Source organism: Hemiscyllium ocellatum, chromosome 36, assembly GCF_020745735.1.
Source record: "Hemiscyllium ocellatum isolate sHemOce1 chromosome 36, sHemOce1.pat.X.cur, whole genome shotgun sequence".
NCBI lineage: Eukaryota > Metazoa > Chordata > Chondrichthyes > Orectolobiformes > Hemiscylliidae > Hemiscyllium > Hemiscyllium ocellatum.
This window is the reverse complement of record NC_083436.1, coordinates 24158422-24174168: the sequence shown is the minus strand read 5'-3', so window position 1 is coordinate 24174168 and position 15747 is coordinate 24158422.

The window sequence follows — 15747 nt, the reverse complement described above, 5'->3', positions numbered from 1 at the left end:
ACCTGTGTTCTTAAACATTCATGCAGGAAGTACAGTTGTTCGCGGGTGCCATTTATCAACCCCTCAGAAAACAAACAGGAAATGACATCACCACAAACCCCAGGAACCCCATCCAGGAGAAAGATATAAATAGAAAGCAGGAAACAACAGCTTCGCTTCACTTGGAGGTCGCCACTGATGATGTTACTTAGCTAGGTAATGAAACGTCTGGATATCAAACCTACAGCTCAGCGAGCAAACCTACACCCTAAACCTCAACTTGAGCTACAAACCTTCACAAGCCTTGCAAAAGCAAGAGAGTTTGAGCACTGGGAAAGAGGAAAATAAACAAGTGATTGGATGGTAATTCTTGTATTAGGGCACTAAGGTAAAAAAGGACCTGGGAGATCAAAAACAATTAATCAGAATTTTAAAAGGAATCAGGACTGAAAATAGAGATTTAAAAAGAGTAGGAGCTGAGAGGCGAGATTTGAAAATTGCAAAACTAAGAGCCAATGCTGTGTAGGATCAAGCTTGCTGCAAGGGAAGGAGTTACGTGGGAGTGAGTTTTCCAAGATTTTAAGTTAATCTAAATTCATCAAATATAAATCAAGGATAAATTGATTGATTCATTAGTGTAGATACTTCAAGCTGAAACCAGTTTTATGATTTTTCATATAATTATAATCAATGTTCAATTACTTAATCAGAAGTAGATGATAAGATTATAATTGAATAACAGTATAAAGTGATAGAAAACAAGAAAGAACTTTTCAATAAGTTAAAATCCAAAACTTTTAGAAAATAGGCAAAATATTTCAGCCCTATAAAACAACGTGCTGTCAGTAAAAGAGAATCAGATGCTTGGCTGAGTAGCTGGTGAAAATGTATTTGTTTAATATATTTTATTATTAAACACATGGGACCATGACAGGCAAGCACAGCACGTGCATCCTTTTCCATGTGTGAATTTCAGGACCTTTCACATGTCCTGGATAAGGACACACACGGGAAGTGTCATCAACAGCAGCAAATTAAGTTCTGAGTTGGTAAGCTTGAGCAGCAGCTGTCACATTCATGAGATTGTAACACATATATTTACAGATACAGTCATATTCCCAATTTGAGGGTTTGGTGGGAGAGTGGGAATCAGAGAGTTACATAGGAAAAGGCATGTAGTCCGGTGTTCTGTTCTGAATACTATCAGAGTGATGGTTCATCTGGGATGTGCGATGACAGCCAAGACCCTGCCAGCATGATAGATTCAACCATTAGGAAGTTTGGAAAAACAGTAGTGATATGGGATTGAATAATCTGAGGCAATGATAAGTGTTCCTGTGACTATAGATACGGACCAGGATTCACTGTTGCCTGAAAGGTATCATGGTCCTCCAAACCCGTGTTAGGGAACTGGAGCTGGAGTTGGATGAACTGCGGATCATTCGGGAGGCAGAGGAGGTCATAGATCGGAGCTATAGGCAAGTAGTTACTCCGAAAGTTCAAGATAGATGGGTGACAGTGAGGGGGAGTGGGAGGAGGAAGCCAGTGCAGGGACCCCCTGCAGTCATTCCCCTCAAGAACAAGTATACCGTTTTGGATACTTGTGGGGGGGATGACTTACCAGGGGCAAGCAACGAGGTTCAGGCCTCTGGCACGGAGCCTGGCCCCGTTGCTCAGAAGGGTAGGGTGGAGAAAGGTAGAGCAATAGTTCTTGGGGACTCGATAGTGAGGGATACAGACAGACGGTTTTGTGGGGGCGACAGGGACTCACGTTTGGTATGTTGCCTCCCAGGTGCAAGGGTACGTGATGTCGCTGATCGTGTTTTCCGGGTCCTTAAGGGGGAGGGGGAGCAGCCCCAGATCGTGGTCCACGTTGGCACCAACGATATAGGTAGGAAGAAGGGTGAGGATGTCAGACAGGCTTTCAGGGAGCTAGGTTGGAAGCTCCGAGTTAGAACAAACAGAGTTGTAGTCTCTGGTTTGTTACCTGTGCCACGTGATAGAGAGTCGAGGAACAGGGAGAGAGAGCAGTTAAATGCGTGGCTACAGGGATGGTGCAGGAGGGAGGGATTCCGGTTTCTGGACAACTGGGGTCCTTTCTGGGGAAGGTGGGACCTCTATAAAAAGGATGGTCTACACTTGAACCTGAGGGGCACCAGTATCCTTGGGGGGAGGTTTGCTAGTGCTCTTTGGGAGGGTTTAAACTAACTCCGCGGGGGCATGGGAACCAGGACTGTAGCTTTAGGGTACAGGACCTTGAGTGTAGGGAGGTTAGGAATAATGCAGCGATCTCTAAGGAGGGTGCCTGTAACCAGAAAGGTGGATTGAAGTGTGTATACTTCAATGCCAGAAGTATAAGGAATAAGGTAGGTGAACTTGCAGCGTGGGTTGGTACCTGGGACTTCGATGTTGTGGCCATTACAGAGACGTGGGTAGAACAGGGACAAGAATGGCTGTTGCACGTTCCAGGGTTCAAATGTTTTAGTAGGATCAGACATGGGGGTAAAAAAGGGGGAGGCGTGGCATTACTTGTCAAAGACAGTATCACAGCAGTGGAATGGACGATGGAAGAGGACTTGCCATCTGAGGTAGTTTGGGCTGAGGTTAGAAATAGGAAAGGTGAGGTCACCCTGTTAGGTGTTTTCTACAGGCCTCCTAATAGTCCTAGAGAAGTAGAGGATAATATTGCGAGGATGATTCAGGAAAAGAGTGAAGGTAGCAGGGTGGTTGTTATGGGGGACTTTAACTTCCCAGATATTGACTGGGAGAGCTATAGCTCGAGTTCATTAGATGGGTCGGTGTTTGTACAATGTGTGCAGGATGGTTTCCTGACACAATATGTCGACAGGCCAACAAGAGGGGAGGCTATATTGGATTTGGTTCTAGGTAATGAACCAGGCCAAGTGTTAGACTTGGAGATAGGTGAGCACTTCGGGGACAGTGACCACAACTCGGTGACTTTTACTTTAGTGATGGAGAGGGATAATCGTGCGCCGCAGGGCAAGAGCTATAGCTGGGGGCAGGGAAATTATGATGCAGTGAGGCATGACTTAGGATGTGTGGATTGGAAAAACAGGCTTCAAGAGAAGAACACTAATGAGATGTGGGGAGTGTTCAAGGAGCAGCTACTGCGTGTCCTCGATAGGTATGTACCAGTCAGGCCTGGTGTAAAGGGCCTTGTGAGGCAGCCGTGGTTTAGTAAGGAATTGGAGTCCCTTGTGAAAGGGAAGAAGGCGGCATTTGTAAAGATGAGGCGTGAAGGTTCAGTAGGGGCGATTGAGAGTTATAAGGTAGCCAGGAAGGAGCTAAAGAGGGAGCTAAGAGAAGCGAGAAGGGGACATGAAAAGTCTTTAGCTGGTAGGATTAGGGAAAACCCAAAGGCTTTCTATAGGTATGTCAAGAATAAAAGGATGACTAGGGTAGGTATCGGTCCAGTCAAGGATAGTAGTGGGAAGTTGTGTGTGGAGGCGGAGGAGATTGGAGAGACATTAAATCAGTACTTTTCATCAGTATTCACTCAGGAACAGGACACTGTTGCTGATGTGAATATGGAATCACAAATAATTAGAATGGATGCCCTGGAAATATGCAGGGAAGAGGTTTTGGGAATATTGGAAAGGATGAATATAGATAAGTCTCTTGGGCCTGATGGCATTTACCCCAGGATCCTATGGGAAGCTAGGGAGGAGATAGCAGAGCCATTGGCCTGGATTTTTATGTCGTCGTTGTCAACGGGAATAGTACCAGAGGACTGGAGGATAGCGAATGTGGTCCCATTGTTCAAGAAAGGGAGTAGGGATAGCCCTAGTAACTATAGGCCAGTGAGTCTGACTTCAGTGGTGGGCAAAGTCTTAGAGAGAATGGTAAGGGATAAGATTTATGAACATCTGGGTAGGAATAACGTGATCAGGGATAGCCAGCATGGTTTTGTGAAGGGCAGGTCGTGCCTCACAAACCTTATTGAGTTCTTTGAGAAGGTGACCAAGGAAGTGGATGAGGGTAAAGCAGTAGATGTTGTGTATATGGATTTTAGTAAGGCGTTCGATAAGGTTCCCCATGGTAGGCTAATGCTAAAACTTCGGAGGTATGGCATTGAGGATACATTAGAGGTTTGGATTAGGAATTGGCTGGCTGGAAGGAGACAGAGGGTAGTAGTTGATGGATTATGTTCATCTTGGAGCGCAGTTACTAGCGGTGTACCACAAGGATCTGTTTTGGGACCATTGCTTTTTGTTATCTTTATAAATGATCTAGAGGAAGGACTTGAAAGCTGGGTAAGCAAGTTTGCAGATGACACAAAAGTCGGTGGAGTTGTGGATAGTGAGGAAGGAAGTGGTAGGTTACAGCGGGATATAGATAAGTTGCAGAGCTGGGCGGAAATGTGGCAAATGGAATTCAATGTAGCTAAGTGCGAAGTCGTTCACTTTGGTAGGAATAACAAGATGATGGATTACTGGGCTAATGGTAGGCTACTTGGTAGTGTGGATGAGCAGAGGGATCTTGGTGTCCATGTACACAGATCTCTGAAAGTTGCCACCCAGGTAAATGGTGCTGTGAGGAAGGCATATGGTGTACTGGGCTTTATTGGCAGAGGAATTGAGTTCCGGAGTCCTGAGGTCATGTTGCAGTTGTATAAGACTCTGGTGCGGCCTCATCTGGAGTATTGTGTGCAGTTTTGGTCGCCATACTATAGGAAGGATGTGGAAGCTTTAGAACGAGTGCAGAGGAGGTTTACCAGGATGTTGCCTGGAATGGTAGGAAAATCTTATGAGGAAAGGCTGAGGCACTTGGGGCTGTTCTCATTGGAGAAGAGAAGGTTTAGGGGAGATCTGATAGAAGTGTATAAGATGATTAGGGGTTTAGATAGGGTAGATACTAAGAACCTTTTACCGCTAATGGAGTCAGGTGTTACTAGGGGACATAGCTTTAAATTAAGGGGTGGTAGGTATAGGACAGATGTTAGGGGTAGATTCTTCACACAGCGGGTTGTGAGTTCATGGAATGCCCTGCCCGTATCAGTGGTGAACTCTCCTTCTTTATGGTCATTTAAGCGGGCATTGGATAGGCATTTGGAAGTTATTGGGCTAGTATAGGTTAGGTAGGATTCGGTCGGCGCAACATCGAGGGCCGAAGGGCCTGTACTGCGCTGTATCCTTCTATGTTCTATGTTCTATGTTCTATGGTCAAGTCTGTCACTGAATGGATGCAGAGTACTCTGATGGGACAGATTAAACAGCCAACAGTAACAATGTCAAAGGTACAAGGACCGGTGTGGTCCCACAGTAGGAGATTGGAGAGCTTGGAAGAAATCTAGCAATAAGCCCTCAGAAATATAATCGCTAGTTTACCCTAGCTCCAATGTGCAACCAAGTGTAGAAATAAGAGAACAGAGCTGCTGAATTTGTGACTGGATAAATGGTAGGAGAGAAAGTGCTTTAGATACTTGGAATGTGGAGATAGGTTCCAGATAAGATGCACTTGAGTAGACCAGGAGAATTGGGCAGCACGGTGGCTCAATTGTTAGCATAGCTACCTCACAGTGCCAGGGCCCTGGGTTGGATTCCATCCTTGGGAGACTGTATTTGTGGAGTTTGCACATTCTCCCTGTGTCTGCGTTGGTTTCTTCTGAGTGATCAGGTTTCCTCCTTCGGTCAAAAGACGTGCAGGCTAAATGGATTAGCTATGGAAATGTAGGGTTACAGGGTAGGGTTGAGATGCTCTTTTGGGGATCAGTATGGGCTGAATGGCCTGCTTCCATGCTGTAGGGATTCTATTATTCTATGAAATCCCTGGTGAGAAAATTGTGCTAATGCTTTCAGGGAATGTTCAAACTAATGTGGCAGGGCCAGGAGGAAATAGGTTACAGAGGAACACCAAGATGCACTGAGCATTGGGAGAGATAGATAACACTGGACTAAGAAATAGGAGGGCACTACAAGTGGTCAGAGTAAGAGAGACTGTAAATTAGGCTGGTTATGTGATTGATGTATTGTGATAAATAAGTGTTGATGAACGATCAATACAGAAAGCCATTTGGAAATAAGAGGCAGAATCTTATAGGGGTCTGACTGATGTGGGCTATGGAGAGATGAGAAGACGAGTGAAGCTGTTGGAAGTCGATGTCAGGAACCTCTTACTCAATCTTTCATGCTATTGAGAAACAGTAGGGAACTTTTCATGGGGAACTGGTGAGTTGTGATTGTTGGGGATAATTACTTGTTAAACACTTTGTTAATGGCCTAAATTGCCTCATTAATATTCAGTTTCCTATCTTAGTAAATGCACCAGAAAAGCTAGACGTCGAGAGAACTCCCCTTGGAAACTAGAGCAGGTAGCTGATGCTTCAGGGTCTTGAGCCATACACATCCTATGTCCACAGATGTTGGCATCTTATATTTGCCTGCCACTGAAAACCCTTATGGCACATCTTCTGTCCACTTACAGGACACCTTTGATGAAGATACTCCACCAGCAATTGCTATTGTCTTGCTGCAACAAGGACACTGACCCCTCAGGGACAAGCACTCAGCTCATGGACTGGACCAGGCTGCAACTACAGCTGCTTGTTTACTGTCATATTGCTCTTTAACTTTGATCCTACCTAGATGCTCACAGCATCCCTGCCTTTCACTGTCTTGCCTTGCCTTTTTCCCCTTGCCCCTTAGCCAGAAATATAAGTCTCATAATACTTAGTCATAATCATAGAGCGGTATGGTATGGAAACAGACCTTTCAGTCCAATTCGACCATGCCAACCGGATAACCTAAACTGATCTAGTCCTATTTGTCAGCATTTGGCCCAAATCCCTTTAAACTCTTCCTAATCATGTACCCATCCAGATACCTTTTAAATATTGTGATTGTACCCATCTCCACCACATCCTCTGGTAGCTTGTTCCAAACATGCATCACGCTATGCATGAGAAAATTGCTCCTCACGTCCCTTTTAGATCTATCCTCTCTCACCTTAAAGCTATGCTGTCTAGTTCTCTGTCTTGCCTTGCCTTTTGGAGTAGACACAGAGACACAAAGCTTCAGTGAATTCAAGTCTAAGGAAACAGCCTTTAGTCAGAGATCTCAAATCAAGATACCAATCCAGAGGCTTGGACACAGTCAGTCAGTGCACTGCCTGGTCAGAGTCAAGATACTCTCCACAAAAGGGGTGAGGAAAGAAATATTGGGCAGCCCAGCATCCATCTTAAGTCTTGAAGCCTTATTGTGGGTGGTTTTATTCTGGAATGAGAGAAAGGCAGATATTACAGAAGATGAAAGAGGGCAGCATAGCAGTTACTATAGTGCAGGCTTGGAAGTGTTCCAAATAAATGATTAGACAAGGCTGTCGGTATGAAGAGGCAGCGGGTTGGAGTGATTAGTGGCAAGTGAGGGAAGATTTTGCAGGTGATGGTGAAAGTAATGGAACATGAGCACAGAATATAAAAGCAAAAATGTTAAATGGACTGTAGTGCACAATCCCTTCTGAAGAGTAATTTGGGACGGGCAACAAATTCTGGCTAGTGACATTCATATAGTGCGCTAGAAACTTCTCAAAAGGACAACAATGGCTTAGGTTTGTTGTGTCTAATTTTAAGGGCCAAACACGATGAAGTATGTGACGGTGTCAGAGATGGTGGATGAAGGATTATTGAGAATGCTTAGACAGCTGAGCAACCACAGTTATGTAAAGGGGTTGGAGAAGCTGGAGCTGTTCAACTTGACAGTAGATCGAAAAGAAAATTGGTAGAGATGAAAGGATCCCAATGATGGGTGGTTGGCAAAGGAAACAACAGTCACACGATGATTTATGTTTACAATGTCTAAGGTTATGGTTTGGAATGCATTCCCAGAAAGTGTGATAGAGGCAGATTCAATTGTCTTTATCAAAAGCGAATTAGATCATTTTCTGATGAAGAAATATTTTCAAAGGCAATAAACTATAGGGGTCTGAAAAGGCTTTGTGAAGTTTTAATGTCAGGAAAGGTTTGAGTTAAATCATCCACTATCATGATGTCAGCGGTCACATGGGAAGGAGAGCTTTGGGACCCTCCAATCACATGGAATCAATGTGGAATTCATCAGTTTCCTCATTTCCCCTTCCCCCACCTTCTCCCAGTTTCAAACTCCAAACTCGGCACAGCCCTCATAACTGTCCTACCTGTCCATTTCCTTCCAACCTATCTGCTGAACCTTCCTGTCTGACCTATCACCATTACCCCGACCTCCATCAACCTATTGCACTTTCAGATACCTACCCCCAAGCACCGTCCCCCACCTCCCAATTTATCTCACCACCCCCTCGGGTCACAGCCTTATTCCTGATGAAAAGCTTTTGCTCGAAACGTCGATTTTCCGGCTTCTCGGATGCTGCCTGACCTGCTGTGCTTTTCCACTGCCGCACTCTGAACTTCAAGGGAGTCAGACATATAACTGTCAGGTGTACATTGTTTACAAGTACACAATAATCTATTTTCTGTGAACATTCAGGAGTCTCAGTAAACTCTATTAGCTGGATTCTAAGGATGAGTAGCTTGCATTTCAGGGCATACAATCGGTTAAGGCACGAAAGTAACAGTTAGTTAGCACAAACAACAAGAGATGACTGATCTCCAAACTGCACGCATTCTGTTACTGTATTATTTAATGATTCTATGAAGGGTTATCTTACTCCCATTGAGGTGATGTAAGCTGTCACTACCCATCTGGCTTGTTTAAGCAGAAGAGCTTGTGCCCATATAGGATTGTTAAAATAGATAAACAACTCTAGAAGTATCAGAGAAGTTCAGTCAGGAACAAGTTGATACTGAACTAAATAAAGGGGTAGCATAGGTGTTGGTGTATACAGTAAATTTTTCAAGCCTCGAAAAAATATCCATCAATAAGAATAAAGGAAAGGATTTTTGGCATAGATGTGAATGCACACCATTTTAAAATGTAGCATCTGACACAATGGCAAAACATGTGTTAAACTTATATGCGTCTTTGTAATAGTTTGCATTGAATGCTTGATCCCTTGTGCCCAGTTATTAAAAAAAAATGCATTTGTTGGGTGAAAGATTGAGGCCCACTACTAATGTGAGCTATGTCTCTTCTATTCTTCCTGTTGCTACACCTACTTCCAAGGTCCATGTTTGTCAGTGACTTTGGAACTGGAAATCAACACTTTTGCATGCTTCAAGGTTTAATGATGACAATGAAAGCGAAAATAGCATGTTGCTACTGTAAAGGAAATCAAATTACATGCTGAGTATGTATAGAAACATGCTTTGTGGTACTCAGGAGATCAGGCCCGATTATATGAAGATTCAAAAGCTTGACAACTTGAAGAAACAAATAGCAACATCTTGAAAAGTGCCCATATGACAAGGAAGAGATGCTGCATGTCTGAAAATGCATAAAGGTTGACAAATCCCCAGGGTGGATTAGATATACCCTAGAAAGTTGTGGAAAGAGAGGAAAGTGATTGCTGGAGCCTTTGCTGAGATATTTATGTCATCGATAGCCATCAAGTGAGGTGCCAGAAGACTGGAGGTTGGCTAATGTCATGCCATATTTAAGAAAGGTGGTAAGGACAAGTCAGGGAACTGGAGACCAGTGAGCCTGACATCAATGATGGGCAAGCTGTTGGAGGGGATTTTGAGGGACAGGATTTATATATAATTGGAAAGAAAAAAAGACTGATTAGAGATACTCAAAATAGCCTTGTTGGTGGGAAATCATATCCCACCAACTTAGTTGAGTTTTTTGAAGGAGTAACAAAAAGGAGCGATGAAGGCAGAGCAATGGATATGATCTTTATGGATTTCAATAAAGCATTTGACAAGCTTCCACATGGTATACTGATTGGCAAGGTTTGACCTCATAGAGTAGAAGGAGAACTAGCCATTGGGATACAAAGTTGGCTAGAAGGTAGAAGACAGAACATGATGGTGAAGGTTTGCCTTTCAGACAGGAGGCCTGTGATCAGCAATGTTTTTCAGGGAATGGTGGTAGCTCCATTGCTTTTTGTAATTTATGTAAATGATTTGGATGTGAACATAGGAGGTATGGTTAGAAAGGTTGCATATGACAGCAAAATTGGTGGTGCATTGGACAGTGAAGAATGTTACCTCAGAATACAGTGGTATATTGATCACATGGGGAAATGGGCTGAGGGGTGGCAGGTGGAGTTTAATCTAGATAAATGTGAGATGCTGCATTTTGGAAAGACAAATTAGAGCAGGACTTTTACACTTAATGGTAAGTTCCTGGGGAACATTGCCAAAAAAGACACATTGGAGCTGAAAAATGTGTTGCTGGAAAAGAGCAGCAGGTCAGGCAGCATCCAAAGAGCAGGAGAATTGACGTTTCGGGCATGAGCCCTTCTTCAGGAATCCAGCATCTCCAGTCCTCACTTTCTCCTAAAAGACACATTGGAGTGCAGGTTCATAGTTCCTTCAAAGTTGTGTCTCAGATGGATAAGATAGTGATAAAAGCATTTGGTATGCTTGCATTTATTGGTCAGAGCTTTGAGCTTTGGAGTTTGGAGGTCATGTTGTGGCTGTACAGTACATTAGTTAAGCTACTTTTGGAATACTGCATTTAACTCTGGTCTCCTTGCTATATGAAAGATGTTGTTAAACTTGAAAGGGTTCAGAAAAGATTGACAAGGATGTTGCCAGGATTTGAAGGAGCTATAGGGATAAGCTGAATAGGCTGGGGCTATTTTTTTCTGCACTGTCAGAAGCTGAAGGATTGCCTTATAGAGGTTTATAAAATCATGAGGTTCATGGATAGGGTGAATAGTCAAGGTCATTTTCCCAGAGTAGGGGAGTCCAAACATAGAGGGCATAGGTATAAGGTGAGAGGGAAAAGATTTTAAAAAGGACCTAAGGGGCAGCATTTTCAGACAGAGGGAGCTGCTGCAGGAAGCGGTGGAGGTGGATACAATTACAACATTTAAAAGGCATCCAGATGAATATATGAATAGGAAGGGTTTGGAGGAACATGAATCAAAGATTGGCAAATGGGACTAGATTTATTTTGGATGCGTGGCCAGCATGGATGAGTTGGACCGAAGGGTCTGTTTCTGTGCTGTACATCTCTATGACTCTCTGACTATAACTTATATGGCATTATTTATGATATTAGTTTGAATGGAGTTTAAGGTGTGTCTTCAAGGAGAGGAAGGAGTTCTTTGATATGGAATTCAACAGCTGTGCTATAGATTGCTAAAGGTACAATTAGCTGAGCAGTGCAAAGAAATAGGAAATGCACAAAAGTCTAGGGTCAAAAAAATGTACAGTTTAGAGAGGTTTATTGGCTTGGAGAGGAGGTCTTGTGGAGTGATAGTAATGTATCTCCCTCTGAAGCAGAAGCTCTGGTATGTGATTGAGTCTCCCTACTCGAGGACTTGATGACCATGGAAAGTAGTGTTATGTCTGGCCAGATCCTTCCAACACATCCAATAACTGGGGGCATGAGTAGGAGAGATGTTTGGTCATCCTTGCGATGGAATGAATTTTGAGCCTTTACCATCATTATTCAGAATTACAACAGGCATATGAAAGCTTTTTTTTCCACGGAAAAGTTTCCTCATTGGAGTCTGGTCGGATCAGTTGGTTGGATAGTTGATATGAATTAGATTACTGCTAACACTAATGGGTTTTATCCCCAATCTAGCTTGGGTGGATTCTGGGCCATACACTACTGTGATGGGGCTGGTGGAGATGTGGTTTGAATCGCCCTTTGGTAAAAGACTACAAAGAGAACAAATAGGAGGTTGCAAATTCAGGGAGGCATTTCAACATTAGGGTGAGTATTTTAATTGACACATTGGGAAATCATGGGTTAAAGTAGGTCACCAAGAAAAGAGGACATGTGGTCAGGAAATAGTGCAGTATTTACAAGGGAATGAGGAATAGAGATTCAACAAGCTAAAGAGTGAACAGTGGAAAGCTGGTGAAAAGGAGGTTGGAGTGATCAAGTCTGGAGTTGGCAAAGGCTGGGATGATGACTCCAATAGCAGTTATGAATTGACTTATGGGAAGAGGTGATTTACTTTGCTGAAGTTGCTAACAATTTGGTTCAGTTTGAGGCAATGTTCTAGGAGGGGGAGCAACTCACTGACAAGAATATTGAACCTGTAATAATGCCAAAGTCAATGGTTCTGCTGGCTGCTTACCAAGAAATGCACTTACCACTTTGACTTTCAGTGAAGCTGTCATGATAAATGTATCATTCTTTCACCATGTGCTATGTCATTTAAAACCAGTGAGTGGAATCTTTCCAGACCCTAAACAATGTGGGCCATGGTGAGAAATTGGAGAGAGTCCCATAAAAATTTGAACAAGGCCTATCTTGATTTTGAGAGCAACTGGCAACAAATATCAATGGATTTCTGGCCATTGAGACAAGATTCTCACTGCCAAGGGGTGGGATGTTTATTAATGTGGATTATTGCATGTTATCTCCTTTATTAATTCCAAATCCTGCCTCACTAATATGCAGTTTCCTCTCTTGCCTCCCACTGAGAGGAAATTAGACACTGTGAATTCCCAACATAACAGTCAGAACAGTACCCCATGACTTCAGCTTACTGTTTGCTGCTCCAGCCACCATTTTGGACACCTGGTATCAATATCTCAGGGCTGACTCCAATGGTAGCATGCTCACGTACCCCCACATTCATGGACACTGTTATCGAACAATTGCTCATCTCTCACAATACTTATGGCACACTCTGAGCCATTTGCAGGACACTTCCATTCCATTTTAAGGTGTACTAGCAACTAGAATTGCTGTGTTACACCTTTGACTGCTATGGCTTCTCAGCCAGAGCCTAAGATTCAGTTTTCTTTTTCTTTCATTCATTCATTCATTCCATTCATTGTATTCATGGCAGCACCACTGACTAGCCCAGCATTTATCACCCATCCCTAGTTACCCACGTGGACAGTTAAGAGTCAATCATGTCCAATGTGAGCTTCCTCCACTTGTTTGGGACTATGCAATGGGTGGATTGTGTTTATGTCCATCTTCATGGGCAAAGGCAAGGTCTTCACTTCTGCCAGAAAGCCTCCTGCTGGAAAGTGGGACTAGTGTAGATTCAGTGTGCTTTTGGCTGTATAGACCCAATGGGCCAACAGGCCTTAGCTGTATTGTATGATTCTATGACAAGCAGGCCACTGAAAGTGCAAATGCATGAAACAGACAATTGCAAAATGCAACTACACTTCCCTTGGATTCATGTCCTCATGCATACAGCATTCAAGTATTTGGGGTTCAAATGCTTATCAGTAAAAATGTCCATGCGTCATTAATCCTTGTGAATTACATATAAACAGTGCAATGTAGCATAAAAGATAATCACCGACTTTAAATGAGGCAGATATTGGTCATACGACAGTTCTTGCATCACTCTAAAGGTGCTGTGAGACCTGGAACCAAGTCTATTTCCAGCTACACTGTGATTGTTATGATATTGTATGCAATGAGAGCTTTCATAACTTACAGAATTTCTACAGTGTGGAAGCAGACCATTCTGATCATACTGACCCTCTGAAGAGCAGCTCATCTAGACCTACCCCCATAATCCTTCATTTTCCATGGCTAATCCACCTAACCTACACATCTTTGGACTGTGGGAGGAAACCAGACCAGTCAGAGGAAAGTTACACGGACACGGGGAGAATGTGCAAACTTCACACAGACAGTTGCCCGTGGGTAGAATCAAACCGAGAACCCTGGTGCTATGAGGCAGCAGTGCTAACCACTGAGCCACTCTGTGGCCTAACTATTGGGGAACTGCGATGGAAAGGGTTCAGAGCTCATGGAATAATCCCGATATGCTGTTCGGCATTGATCACTTAGCTAGAGCAGCATATCTACAAAGTAGGTGCTTATCTCAAAACACCATGATAACTCGATACACAGCTCTCATTGAATGTGTCATTGTTTGGAAGAGTGTGCACAATTGACCTTTGCAGTGTGTGCTAGTCTAGACACTTCTCAGAGCTAAGAACCTATCCTGTTTTTTTCTTTTCAAGCGCAGGTTTTTGCCAGCAAGAGTGATGGAACCAGCTACAGTTGGAATGCTTGTCACTGTGGCTGCTTTGCTAAGAGGAAGGAGCAGAAGGAGAAGCAAGTTACCACATAGGGTGACACGCAGCTAGCTCAGCTAAAGGTCAGAGCTGTACAGCCCCTCAGGATGTGACAAGGCAATGGGAGGTCCAGAATCTTTCACCTTCAAATCTATTTCCTGCCCTTTCCTCATAATCGTTGAATCCTCTACTGATCAAGAATCAACTTATCTCCTCCTTAAATGTCAAGATTGGGGTGGAATTCAGCTTCCCCCACATGTGGGGCACCTTTGATTGCACGTGCATGACACTGAGGGGATAATATCAGAATGTAGTGGAATTCATCAATACAAAGAGTTCCATTCCCTCAACGTCCTGGTGATCTGTGATCGCTTCTCAGAGGTGTCTGCCCAGCAGCCCGGTAGTTACCTTAACTCCTTTATCCTGGAGAACTCTCATGTTCTTGATGCATTTGGAGATCCAGAAGTCTTGCAAGGCTGGTTACTAAGGTCAAAAAGGCTACCCTTCCATTTATGCAATTGTCTAATTTCTCCTTAACTGTTTCTCTGCTATTTGTCTCTTTTACTCCTTATGGCAGTGTGTTCCATATTGTTATTCATTTTGGGTAATGAAGCTTGTCCTGAATTTTCTAATGGATTCAGTAAGTACTTCCTTATATTCATAATGTCTAATTCTGGATTAAATTACAATCTCTTCTATTGCATTAAAGTCCCCTTTTTGGTAATTCTTCTGCCTTTTCTTTCCCAGAAAATGCAGTACCAGTTTCTACAGTCTTTTTCCTTAGTTCTGATTATTATGGCTATGTGTCTGCTTTCAGTTTTAGCAATGCTTCTATATGCTTTTTACAATGTGGAGACTAGAACTGTGCGCAATCATCCAAAAATGGCAAGCATGTCTAGTCAAGGTTTATACAAATTCAGCATAACTTCCCTGTTGTTCAATTCTATCACTGAGAAAATGTACCCGAAAGATGGTTTACTTTTTTTTTAAAGTCCTGTGTCACTACATGCAGTGATGTACATCGAATATTTGGTCTCTTTGTTCTTCCTGTCAAAATATACATCTCATGCCATGAACTGATGTACATTTGTCAATTATATGCCTGTGCAGCAAGTGAATTAAATTTTCAAGCCTCTTATGGTATCCTTCCTTTGTATTGACTGCACTTCCAAATTCGATGTTGTGTGCACATTCCAAAATAACACATTTCATTCACCAGGTTCAAGTCATGGATGTAACATTATAGATCTTTAAGAAAGTAGAACATAAAACAGTACAGCACAGGAACAGGCCTTCTGACTGAACATGGCACCAAGTTAATCCCTCCTGCTTGCCCATGGTTCATATCTCTCTGTCTCTTGCTTCTCTAAAAGCTCTATAAATATTGTATCTGCCTTGACCACTACCCTTGGCAGCACATACCAGTGCTACCCCTACCACTCTCTGTGAAAAAAATGTGCCCCTCATGTCTCCTTTGAACTTGCCCCCTTACCTCAAATGCATGCCTTCTAATATTAGACATTTCAACTCTTGGAAAAAGATTCTGAAGGTCAACCCTATCTCTGCCTCTCACAATTTTTAAAACATCAAGCAGGTCTCCCCTTAGCATCCGCCGCACCAGAGAAAACAATCCAACTAAGTCCACCTCTACTTATAGCTTATGCCCTCTAATCCAAGCAGCATCCTGGTAAACC